The sequence below is a fragment of the Chinchilla lanigera genome, unplaced genomic scaffold (assembly GCF_000276665.1).
Source record: "Chinchilla lanigera isolate Chin_1 unplaced genomic scaffold, ChiLan1.0 scaffold00006, whole genome shotgun sequence".
NCBI classification, from domain to species: Eukaryota; Metazoa; Chordata; class Mammalia; order Rodentia; family Chinchillidae; genus Chinchilla; species Chinchilla lanigera.
In genome coordinates, this window is record NW_004955407.1 from 18,728,531 (window position 1) to 18,742,290 (window position 13,760).

General features: G+C 39.1%; 1 long non-coding RNA gene across 1 annotated transcript; it reads left to right on the forward strand.

The window, feature by feature from the left end:
- The first annotated feature begins 1,597 nt into the window (after positions 1 to 1,597).
- LOC102012730 lies at positions 1,598 to 10,017 on the forward strand. Its single transcript, XR_259575.1, has 5 exons — positions 1,598 to 1,728; positions 3,976 to 4,099; positions 5,884 to 5,969; positions 6,869 to 7,024; positions 9,930 to 10,017. It is a non-coding gene; the product is annotated as an uncharacterized LOC102012730 (long non-coding RNA).
- The last annotated feature ends 3,743 nt before the right edge of the window (positions 10,018 to 13,760 follow it).

A 13,760-nucleotide genomic window follows, 5' to 3' on the forward strand; every position in this document is an offset into this window, starting at 1 on the left:
CCAGCCTGAACTGCAGAGCAAGACCGTGTCTCAAAAAGACCAAAAAAGCAAAACAAAACAAAAAAAATGATCCTGGCTGACAGCCAGCAAAGGAATGGAGACCCCACTCCTACAGCAGCCTGGATGAGGCTTTGGGGCCATTTTATTTTATTAATTGGTTTTTTATTAGTACGTGATTGCAGTGCATAATGAATGTGGGGAATTGGTACATGGACATGACACAGTTTAATTCTTATGTCCCCTACCCTTGCAGTCCCTCCTTGCTCCTTCCAACTCCTTCCAATTTGCAAAAGGTCTATTTCCCTTTTTTTCCAATTATTTACTTTCCCTTCTCTTCCCTTCTCCTTCCTCTCCTCTCCCTCTCCCTTGCTCCCCTTCCCATTTGAAACCTTAACAGGGACATTCTCTGGCATTACCCAGGTAAACCCTCTGTAATTACCAACGTTCTTAGAAAAGGAAGATAGGAGAGTCAGACTCAAAAACAGAACTATGATGGACCAAGGAGATAGCTCAGCAGCACAGCGGCTGCCTAGCAAAACTATGATGGTTGAGCCAGGCATGATGGCACACCCCTGTAATCCCAGCACTTTGGAAGCTGAGGCAGGAGGATTTCTGCAAGTTCAAGGCCAGCCTGGGCTACATAATGAATTCAAGACCAGCCCTAACTGCATAGTGAGACCCTGTCTCAAAAAAAAAACCACAAAAAAAAACCTATAATGCTTGAGACTGGGCAATTAGCCCTGCTGGAACTTTGATTTCATAACTTCTTTTTGTTTTGGTTTGGTTTTTAGAAACAGGGTCTCACTATGTAGCCCAGGCTGGCTTCAAACTCACAGCAATCCACCTACCTCAGCCTCTTGAGTGCTGGGATGACAGGCACACACCACCACGCCCACTGGTTTTATAACTTCTGACCTGAAAAAGTGTAAAAGAGTAAATTGTGCTGCTTTAAACTTCTAAAATGGTGTTAATTTATTACTGTGATAACAGAAATCCATTCCAAGCACTTGAAATCTTAGTTTCTTCTGGAAAAAATTATGATAGTATACTTTCAATATGACTATTAAACATAACTTTAGGGCCAGGGATACAGCTCAGTGGCACAAGTGCCTGCCTGGCAAGCCCAAGGTCCTGAGTTTGATTACTGGTACCAAAATAATAATAATAATAACTTGAAAGCATTCAGTACTAGGAAATATTTAGTATCACATACAATGGTCCTTACTGCATTATCAGGGCTTCTGCCTAGCACTTTGGCAGAGAGCCCAGGCCCTGGAGATGGACTGACAGGTGCTCCTTTCCAGACTCTACCACTAGGCTTCTTAATTCTAGGCTTCTGCATTTGTACAGTTCAGCATAGACTCACATCATAAGATTGCTATGAAAATTAATTGAAATATTTTACATAAACTACTTAGCCCTGTGCCTGACTCAAGATCACTCATAATAAAGTTGCCTAAAACCAATACTATTACTCCTAATACTACTGTTTGGATTTTGCTGTTTCACCCCAAACATCCTCAAAAACTTTCTCTGTAATTCAGAAAGCTGTCCTGTAATTTCCTGCCACCAGATAACTATATCTTGCCATGGTTCCTTCTCGCTGATCTTCAAAGGTTGAAATTTGCCTGAAGCTAAAAATGAAAGCTCTCTCCTGAGCTCACCCAGATGGAACCTTAACCATTAAATCCTTCCATTCCACGCCAAACACAGAATCTCTTCAGTAAGGTAAGTGTCCTAGGCTTCGGTGAACATTCACAAATACTAAAACCAATAATGTTTAGACTTTAGTAAACCAAACCCTTAAGACACAATTATGTTCTTCTTTGTCCTAAGCATTTTTTACCAACTTCTTAGTTGGTCCTCTGAATAAAGCCAAGCATTTTCTCCTGACCTTTACATGATTGAAAATATGTATTTTAGGGCTTATCCTATATTTTAGGTGGAAAACTAGTATGCACATTCACTATGTTTATATTTGTACTAATTTGCATCACATTAGTCAGTCAACATTATATAATCAAATTAATTCTTATGAACAAAATTTGAGCTGGATATTTAATTTATCAACAAAACCAAGACACATCTGAGTGTAAATGGAGCACTATTAATAATTACATATATGTATGCATACAAATGTCACTGCAAAACAAATTAATTTGTAAAATTAATGCTTGTCAATAAAAAATTTACATCAAAAGTAGATATATAAGCAGAGACCACCCTGGACATCTTGGACATGTGGTCAATATGGTCACTGAGAATTGAACGGATATGGGCACCCCCCACCCCCACCGAGTAGGGTAAGTTCTGGGAGAAGGTAGTAGCAATATACCACTTTAAATAAAGCTAATTCTGCCCCTATATTGCATTCCCCTTGGCTGCTGTCAAAATGCCCTTGAAGACAGTGGTCCACAACTGGTTTGGCAGGAAGAACTGATTTTCAGGGAAGATAATTTTCCCATGGCCAGTGAGGGAAAAGGTTGATTGAAAGGCACACACAACCTAGATCCCTTGCACGTACTCTTCATGGGAGGGTTCACGCTCCTGCGAAAATCTAATGCCACTACTGATCTAACAGGAGGTGGAGCTCAGTGGATAATGCAACTGATGAGGTTTTTCTGCCAATACAGATGAAGTTCTGCTCCATTTCCTGTCACCTGCTCCCTTCTGGATGACCTACCTCCTAACAGGCCATAGGCAGTAAGGTTGGGGGACCCCGGTTTTAAGGGATTACTTAGCTCTCTGGGTTTCTGGCAGTCCTAGGAAAAGAAATCAGAAACTTTTGGATATTCACTGTTCTTCTTCTGTCCAAGAGGTTAGCAACACTCAAACCTGGATACACATAAGAATAATAATTTGGGCACTTTTGAACAATACTGTTATTGGGCTCATCCTCAGAGGTTCTGATTCAGTTGGCCTAAGCTGGACCCAGAAATTGACACTTAATAAATTCAGGAAGATTTTAATGCTGGCAAGGTGCTGAGAAGCACTGAGCTAGAGAAGAACTTTAACTAAATGAGGGGAGGTATGAGAAACTGGAAGTCAAAATTAATGGGATATTATGATTGGATAGAGAGTGAAGGCATGCAGCTCAGAAATATATAGAGAATATCGATGTATCTTAGTTTTTTGTTTTGGACAACTGGATTGATTTTGATGCCATCAAACTCTACCAAATAAAGTTTCAAAAGATTTCACCCAAGGAACAATGTTTCTTAAGAGAAAGGAGCAGGAGAGAAAAGAAAAAGAAAACAAAAAAGAAAAATAGTTTCATGAGTACTACCTTAACAAGGAAACCAAAATCTCTGGACTTTATTTGGTGAGAGAGTAAGACAGAGAGTAAGAAATCAAAAGAATGTCCTTTTGGTGATGTAGACATAAATCATTCTCAAACCTCCCCAGAAGAAAATGGTCTGGGCCTATATATTATGTATTTCTTTGGTGAGGTTTATAACCAGATGCTTTAATTTTTATTTAGTAATAAGTTGTAAGAAGAGTTCAGTGTGCTGAAGGGTATTCTTTCATTTTTCCAGACTTAACAAATGAAGACCATGCTGAGGACCAAAACTGTGGTACTTAGAAAATACAGCACTTGTTTTTTTCTGCTTATTTCTAAATCTCTCATCATTTCTTTCACAAGCATAACAGTATTCTGTTTTCCCCTCCATGTCCTCCTCTGACATGAAGAAAGGAGCAGAAGAAAGAGAGATGGGGGAAGTAATAAAATTAGAAACATACAGTATTTACCACATGCATGCGCTGCTTTAAACAAATTTAAAATCATGTCTCCTGACAACACTTTAAAATAGAAGCAGTTATTATCCTCACTTTTATAGGAAAACAGAGCTTAAGTAATTTGCAGCCAGTTATTTACAGCCAGTCAATTAGCAGAGCTGGAAAAGGAAGACACATCTGGGCCCCACGGTGTCTACGCTTTTAACCATTACTAAGGGGAGTTCCATCCTCTTTTAGGAACAGCTGAAGACCTAGCAGAGGGTAAAACCTGATGAATCAATCTGGAGGAGAAGGACAAATGAGAGGAGACTTCCACAGCCCAGATGAAAGAATCCTCTTTTTCCAGGAAAAATGACAACAGGTAAGGGTGCAGGTAACGTTGCAGACACGTGTTGGGAAGTGAGATGGTTCATGCCTAGTGATGTAGAAAACAAACCCTGTGCCCCAGAATGAAAAGCCAGCAGCAGTTTGGAGATGATCAAAGCTTGAAGTTTCCACCTAGAGATTGCTACACAGGGTCAGCAGCACTGGAGACAGGACCAGCCAGCCACATGGTTTGTAGCTGCATAGCCTGAGACCCACTGCAAAATAAGAAGCAGGGCTTCGTATTCAAGAATATTACAAATTTTAAGACAATGAAAAGACTGCGCTAGAGCAAGTGCCAGCGTAAGGCCCTTCTAGTGTGGGCCCCCATGAGGCTGCACAAGTCACATATCCGTGAGGCTGGTCTTAATCATAGGTCAAGAGGGAAATGATTCTATAAGTGTATACTAGTGAAAAGGATTAAACTATTCTACCCCACAGTACGCCACTTTGGCAGAAGGATGATTTTGACTTAAAGGCAATGAAGAAACAGCAGATGCAGGAAAAGCTCTCTGCCCTCCAATTTCAGTTTTAAAGCAAGTGTAGACTTCTTTTTACAAAGGTGACATAAATGTCCGTTCAGAAAGGTGTCTCCAATCCTCACACCAGGAACAGGATGCTCTAACCTGCAGAGATCGTTGTTATCAAGGGAGGAGACACCCACTTGAGTCTGCATAACAGGCAGTAGCAAATCACCTTTCTATGGACCTAATATTCCATTCCCTAAAAATTAATCTGCAGAGATTCTAGTCCTCTAGGAAATGATACTGAGAAGTGAAGCCTTTAGGCAGTGATTAAGCCACAAAAGCAAAATGTTCATGAAGGCGATTAGTGCCCTCACAAAAGAGACTCAGTGGAACTCATTTACACTCTCTCCATGTGAGGTTAGTTTCCATGAGCCAGCAGGTGTCCATCCTTAGTGCCCGGGTCATGGGCTTTCCAGCTTCTAAGACTATGAGAAATAAATTTCTATTGTTTCTAAGCAACTCAGTCTATGATCATTTTTTATAGCAACCTTACATGGACTAAGACAACCCTACCTATGATCATTTGTTATAGCAACCTACATGGACTAAGACAACCCTACCTTCACTTACTTCCTCCATGTACTTACCTTCACAATGTACCTCCCTAGAAGTGAAAGCCCTTCCCCCTTCCTTTGTTATGTTACCACTTCACAATTCATCAATCTATTAAAACGGTATGTAAACCTCTAAGCTTAGCTGATTGTTTGGTTCTTCATCCTATGAAGGCCTACATACCCATGTACAATGAGCCTTTGCTCCTATTAACCTTCTTTGTGTCAATTTAATTTGGAAAGCCCAAGTCAGGAACCTAAGAAGGTACAAGTGAAAGCTATTGTCTTAGTTACTTTCCCACTACTGAGACAAAATGCCTGACACCCAAAGTTAAAGGAGGAAATGTCTAGTTGGCCCACAGTTTGTAGAGATTTCAGCTCATAATCAGCTGGCTCCAAGGTAGGGTGGCATGGCAGAGGGGCATTGCAGAGGAGAAATGGTTCATGATGGGCAGAAGGTAGCAAAGCAAGCAAGAAGCCCTAATAGCTTCTTTCTACCCCTTTTATACTCTAGACTACCAAGATTAGGGCAGTGCCAAAGCAATCAGTGGACTGATTTAGTAATCACACACGTTTAATCCCAGCATCACATACTCTAGATTTTGCCACCTCTGAAAAGCCCCATCTATACCCACATGAGGATTTGGGAGGACATCTAGACACAAACCATAACAGCTATTTTTCCTCTTTTACTGTGGCATCAGCTTGAACCTACACATACGAGATTTGAGATTCATCTGGCTGCTTCTAACCAAAATCCTCCTTCCACGAGAGAGAAGAATAAAGACAGGTAGTGACCAATCCCCTCTAATCACAGTTTTTCATCTCTCGATTTTGTAGCTGAGTAAAACAATTATTCTCTTCTTTCCATAATGGAAAATGTTGATTTTTATTTGTAAGAAAGTTTTTCTTACCATCCCAAAGTTCTTTGCCAATTGCTCCATAGTAAAAGTACCAGATAAATTATCATTTAAAAATTACATTTCTTAAAACAGAGGCCACATTTTTTTAAAGGGTAAAATTATTTTTTAAGAGATTAGAGAATATTATTATGGGGCAATATGGAAAAAGTTATTTCTGTGAAGGACTTTTGGAAGTAGTCAATTTTCTATATCCTTGCAGAGGATAAATAAGTTATAAAGTCATACTGTAGCAATATTACAAGGCAGTTTTCAAACTATACCTTAATTTCAGAACATTAACATTGAATCAAGGTATTTTTTTAATATTAATCTTTAAAAATAGTGTTTCTTGTACAGAAGATTTTTTCAATCACTAGGCAGAAATAGTTCTAAGAAGATAAACAGATACTTGTTTGAATAGTTACACAACCTGACTTGTGTATATTACTGGTATGATTATTGTTGTTGCCCATGAACTCTCAAGATGCCAAGCATACCTGCAGGCTATGTTTTTAAAACATTTGTTATTACCAGACTAGTTGAAACTATTTTAACTATGTTTGTAGAGATTTTGTAGCAGCCCAAATACAGCTGAGGAAACACATTCAAAATAAATAAAATTGTAGAGGAAAACAGAAATAAGCAGTATGTCCTAGTCCTCCTAACTGCCTTAAGAAAATTTACTAATATAAATACACGACTTTCAAAAATCTTCTAGCACTATAAACTGCAATACTTTGGTTGTACAAGTACCTCATTTTTGTTTGTTTGTTTTCTTCCCATGCAGAATAGTCCATGGAGCAGGCCAGACTTGGACCTGTTAATTATGATGATAATATCTGAGAGATCTGTCAAAAGCTGAGCCTTTATTTCTTCAGCTTTGCAAGTGGAATGTATTACTTCTAAAATAATAATGGGAGCATCGTAGAGAACACTGCATGTGGTGAGTGTGTGTATGTGTGTTTTGGAAAGGAGCTATCCACATTACCCTGTATTCTAACCCTAACTTCATCACCCTAACTTCATGTGCAAAGGATTAGCACATACTATCTCCCTAAGCCACAGTTTCCAGCAATAATAGTAAAAACAACACCTACAGGACTTAACTGTGGATCAAATGAAAGTATATTATTTGTTCAACTACAAAGATATAGATGGATAGAGGAAGAGAGACAGAGAGATAAACAGGCAGACAATGAAAAGGGATATGATACTACAGACACATAATTTGTACTCTCAGAAATGTCGAGTTAGTAGGAGACCAATATGAATGTACAAATTATGGCAGCACATGAAAGATTGTAATAGCCAAAAGACAGTACAAGGGAATACTTCTCTTTGTTCCTGAGTTTTTACCCATTCTGGTCTTAGCGTCTTGGTCTGACTAATTTGCCCTTCAGAAAAGAAATATTAAATCAGCACTGTTAAATACAAGTAAGACCAGCTACAAGTACAATTTGTGAGACCCCGTACAGAATAAAATTGCGTTTAAAATTAATAAGAACTCTAGAGTAGTGACAGCTAAGCACTCAGCAAGTGCAGGGGCCCTTCTGAGAGCAGATCCCTGAGTGACCGCGCAGTCACATGCCCATGAAGCCAACCCAGGTACAAGCAAGAAACTGACGCTTACTTCAGCAGAAATTATTAAATTTCGGGGCCGGGGATTTAGCTCAGCAGAAAAAGCATTTGCCTGGCAAGCGCAAGGTCGTGAGTTCGGTTCCCGGTACTGGAGGAAAACCAAAAAAAAAAAAAAGAAATTATTAAATTTCCAAGGCCGGCGGACAAGGCTCAAAGCTTCACAGAAAAAATCAACACCCAAAACTGCAGCCCTGCATTAGTTTTTTGAAGATATCTTGGAAGAAGTACTTCATGCTATAGTTTATGTTGCCACCACCATAGACATAAAATCTAATTTTATTGCAAACACTATAAATGCCAAATAGAAAATTCTCGACAGTCCCAGTATTTCTGTGGGTCATCAGCTCCAAATTTAGTTTCTAAGGTAGAAACATCAAGTTGATACAAGCCTAAGCCACAAGTCCATGCTTTGAGAAGCAAGGAATACCAGGAAAGTGAGGAAAGGGAATTTTTCTCATGTTGTAGAAGGTAGACCAGCAGGTCATAAGATATAGGGAATTCCCCCAAAATAAGAAGGGGTCACATGTTAGGCAGTCAACAACGAAGCACAAGTTCACTAGAAAACTAAAAACATATTCTCAGGCAAATATCAAATTATAAAGTTTAGTGTTCTTGTTTATTTTGACCCCCAAAACTCAAGCTTATCTTGTCAAGAAGACCTTGACAGTAATAGACATGTATAATATATGAAACACACACACACACACACGCACTCTTTTTCCTAGCTTTCTTCCAGTAGAAACCGTCTTGGGACTTCCCGATTGTTTTCAATATTTTCTCAGGAATAAGAATGATCTTAAACTGTCCCTGTCTTCCCACTAAAATCATAATTTGCCGGTTGCAGCAATAATGCCTTGTTATTCACTCTGTCCATTTGCTTCTTGCAGACTATGTTCTCTCATTGTAATCACGTGTTTCTGATTGGGACACAAACTCCCCTCTCATGCCCCTTTCCCTGGCCTCAGTGGTCTGACACAGATATCCAAATTTTAATGTCTACGCCAATTACTTAGGGTCCTTCTAGGATGTAGAGTCTGCATTTTCAACAAGCGCAAAGATGATCCAATGTGGCTCATTTGCTGAGAACATTTGGAATAGCGAAGACCTAAATATCTCCTGGGGTCCAGGGTTTCGCACTTTATCCAAACCATCCCAGCCATTCAGCACACAGGAAATGAAGCAATGGGAGCGGAAGTGGGAAGAGAAGTCATGAAAATTTTGTTTAATCTTTGAGCTAGCTGTCCCTGCCACCTCCGCACTCCAGCTACCCAGGGCAATACATCCATGTTTTGTTAAATAAGCCTGAATCAGACTTCTTCAACTGCAGCCAAAAGAATACTTAAATTATAAATTTTATTTCAATACAATCTCAGTGCCCAAGCTGCTCTAAATATAAATATTTCTTTATCTCCTACACTTGCAAACTTCCTTGGACCGTTAGGAATTGTGACTCATGATTGTAAGAAATAACTAGGAACATATGCATGATTTCCAAACTATTTGCTGCATTTTGAAATTCATTTATTTTTCTCTTATATTAGTCATAACATGGGTAAATCCCACAGCTTATCTTCTAAGGTTTCTCTTGGACCCACTGAATGGGGAAGAACGGTGCTCATTAGAAATTTTGTCCCCACTCTTCTGGCTTCCTGTGTTCGTCTGTTGACCTCGATAGAAGACTATAGCTCCGGAACAAGGAAAGGAGGTTCAGACAGAGTCCAATCTACTGTGAGGTGCAGGCATTTATGGAGTTGAACGAGTAGTCAAAATGACACGCCGCTGGATCTCTGGTCCTATGATTCCATCAAGTGTACAAACTACACTTATTCGTAAAAGTGAAAGCTAAATGTTTTTAATTAACAATACAGATAAGTTGAGATCATTTTGCATTTGTAAAACTAGGCTGTGCATTAACTGCATTGTTGACTAAACCAGTCCTCTATTCAGACAAATGATTAATCTTCCTTGGAGATGGGTGGCCATTCTGAACCCAAGGTGAAGTAAACACTTGGAGAAATCTTCGTGGTGAAAAATAACTGATTGTTCTTGGAGGTGGTAAAGTCACAGACCTCCGAGACAAACGGGAAAGATAATCTCATTACAAGCACAGCTAGTGATTAGCAAATTCACAAAGCACAGTTGTTATCCTTTTGTTACAGCAATTTATTTTTAGTCCAAGCAACAGTTCATTAAAGCCTTTATTTTGTCAGGCTGGAATAAATCAAGACAGCAGAATTACTTCATCAGACCTCTTCTACCCCCTGGCCTGTCTAAGATTCTTTCTCCTGGAGGCCTCACTATTTCATCTGGCCCAGTGAGGTAAGGTGCTTTGCCGGGACACCCCCTCATCCTGCTCGCCTCCCCTCATCCTCGGAACCACACACACCTGTTCACTCTTCTAAATCCCGCCCCTCCTCCCAACCCCTCAATACCATGGAGGATTTTAAACAAAGTAGGTCTTTTAATTGTTTGTTTACCAGATGGATGAGGAAGATAGAAGATAGAAGAAACAAGATTTGATAATACGATGTGCATCTTATGCTTGTGAATTGTCTGCATAATGCTGATGGAATTTGCCTTGAGAAAATTTCATACTTCATTGAACTGTAACATTTGTAATGTTAACCTAAAAAAAAAATTTTTGTTTTTCCTCTATAAAATAAAGCTACCCAATGTTGCTGAATTTGTCAAAAGTCACTGGTATTGTGCCTGCATGCAATACACTACAAATTCCAAGCCGTAACCAAGGGTTTAATTTTATCACTGAAATAAAGAACAGGTTAAATACCTTTTGAGCATTTAATTCCCAACATAAAGGAACTCCAGTTTTTCCGGCCAGTGAATTATATCAACAACCACCACTAGGGGGTGCTTCGCCTCTTCTTATTTGCAGTAAACACAATACTAAATTGAAATCTCACACACTCCCTTTGTATGTCCACGAACTGAAATTTCCAGTAATTCATAAGTGGGAAATGATTTATTCTCAAATGTTATATCAGCCCTTGTCTATTTGAATCTATAAAGCAATAATATTTCATGTTTATTTAATTCCCATCAATTTGCACTAATCACTTTCATTGCTGGATATTAACTACATGAAATTTTTTTGTCATCTTCAATGTTTCTACTGGAATGATAAGAAAAATACGTGTTCAGTACACAAAGTAACAAACCTTTTTCATTCCAAAAAGGAATTATTGTATATATCTTAAAACTGAAATAAAAATAAAGATACAACTGCCTATCTTAATGAATAATGAGGCTTCCAAACTTTGTACACGGCACACTGACTACATGATACGCTTAGTGCCTTGATAACTTTTTCGCCTTTTTCCAAAACAATTCCCCCCTAAAGAATATCCAAAGCTCTGCTTTTTACAGATTTAGAAGTGTTTAGGTCCTAACAAATTAATAGCTTCTTGAAAAAATTATACATATAAATGGAAAAATATTTTTATTTCATTATCACACACTGACTGTATTAGTTATCTCATTAGTCCCAAATGTTAGTACTTAAAGAACCATTTATCACCTGACAGCTTCTGTAGGTCAGGAATCTGGGAGGTTTCAGCTGAGCGACGGTAGTCGGAGATCTCCCAAGTACAGCCAGGAAGCCCGGTGGGCTTGCAGGCTCCAGAACCCTTCACTGAGGCTGGGAGGCCCACTTCGAAGATGCCTCACTCACACAGCTCAGGGAGCAGGAGGTCTCAGTTCCCCCATGGCAGCCGGCAGTGGGCTCAGATCCTTGCCACGTGGGCATCTCCAGCGGGCTGTTTAAGGGTCTTCACAAGATGACAGCTGTCTTCCCCAAAAGTAAGTGATCCAAGACAGACAGCAAAGTAGAGATTATAATGCCTTTCGTGATTTAGACTGGAAAGGCCCACAGTACAATTTCTGCCATATTCTATTTTTTTAAAAGCTAGTTACTAACTAGCCAGGCCTGGAGGCTCAGGCCTATAATCCCAGCTCACACCTGGGAGGCTGAGGCAGGAGGATCACTGCGAGTTCAAGGCCAGCCTGGCCTACATAGTGAGTTCAAGGCCAGCCTGAACTTCATAGTTAAATCCTGTCTCAAAAACAATAAACAAAAAAGCTAAGTTCAACTTTAAGTTCAGCCCATATTTAAGAAGAGCACAAGGGAAGATCATCATAGAATTCTGGACCATTACACCTTACATTAAAACCATTATATTTTAAAGAAAATATGCTTATTTGCACAAGGAAGCATTATTAGCCATAAAGAAAAATAAAGCCTGTCATTTTCAGGAAAATTGATGGAAGTAGAGGACATCATATTAAATGATATAAGCCAGACACAGGATAAGCATCACATATTTTTCTCTCACACATAGGAAGTATTAAAAGACAAGGAAGGGGCTGGGGATCTAGCTCAGTGACACAGCGCCTGCCTGGCAAGCATAAGGTCATGAGTTCAAATCCTGGTACCAAAAAAAAAAATAAATAAATAAATAAATAAATAAAAGACAAAGATAGGGATGGCAGTAGGAACTTGGGGGAGGGTGGAGAGGGAGGAGGACAGGAGCAGGCAGAAGAGGGGTGGATGGAAATGATCAGTACACAATATATGCATGGAAATTACACAGCGAATCCCATTCATTTTTATACTTAATATGCTATGTTATAAAAAGATAAGTAGGGGCTGGGGATTTAGCTCAGCGGCAAAAGCGCCTGCCTGGCAAGCGCAAGGTCGTGAGTTCGGTTCCCGGTACCGGAGAAAAAAACCAAAAAAAAAAAGATAAGTAAACCCCTCACATGCACCGGGAGATACATGCACCTGTCGGGTACTAGATACCCAAACTCCAGAATCAGATTAACTACCACCCGCTTCCGGTTCCACATTTACTTTCTTGTGGTCTCTGCTTTTTAGCACGGCAACCGCAGAAAAATCAGCTCCACAAAGGGGTGTCTTCCAGAAAAGCAATGCAGAACAAGCTAAGGGTGAAACTAAGTTACTTCACTTTGTGGTCAACAGATGTTGCTGTTTTCCCCTCAAATACAGTTACTTATGTCACTTGGCCCCTGGGAGTTCACTTAATCCCCTGGGGGTGCCTCAGTGAACAGTTTAGAAATAGACCTCACGATCTTTTCCTCAAAGACAAAAAATAAAGTTGTAAATATGTTTAAAGAAGACTTGCTGGATACATCAACAGTTTTTCAAGTATTTCTACTTCAAGGAAATTCTGAAAGAAAAAGAAGAGCTTATTTCTATCTGTCTACAGGGTAAAGGTAGAGTGAATATTGTATGTCTTCGTAATTGCTTATTTAATATAAAGATAGTCAAAAGCAGTAGCTTTTCCCAGTGTCTATTTTAACGAAAGAGCAGCCAGATATAAAGAAAAAATAATTCATGAAAAAAAGAGAAACATACAACTTAGAAATTCAATTTGGGGGAAAAAAACCGGGTTTCAATCTTGGCCCTGCAAAGAAAGAGAAAGAAAGAGATCAATAGTCAATAAACATTTTCTTTATTTACATTTCAAAATCTTCCCTTTATTTTCCTTTTCTAATATAATGATATTAGTGTGGGCATGAAATCTCTGAGGGATGATGACATAGTATATCTACTTCCTCACTCTTGGGAAGTTAATCATAAATAAAATGAAAACACAAACAATGAAAGGTTTTCCCCTTGACTGCAACAGATGAAAGGAACACACATTTCTCTTGCTCTTTACTGAAACCTCCTTTAAATAATAAAAGATAATTATAAAGTGCATTATCTAACAAAAGCCAAAGGAGCAGAAAAGATGTTATAGAAGATGGTTAATGTCCACAAAATACCAGAAAATGGAATGCTGATTACACAGCAGTAAAATGACTTTGGTTCCATTTTTCTTTGCTCTGCTAAGTAGCTAAAGAACAACAAAAACAAAAACAATGACAAGCCGCCTAGAAACAAGTTGATTCATGTCACAGAAAAACAAACAAACAAAATTCCATGGCAAGGGAGCCTCTGACAGGGTTAGATTTGCAAGAAGCACTAAAAACTAGAAAATCTGTTAAAAGACTGAAAAGAC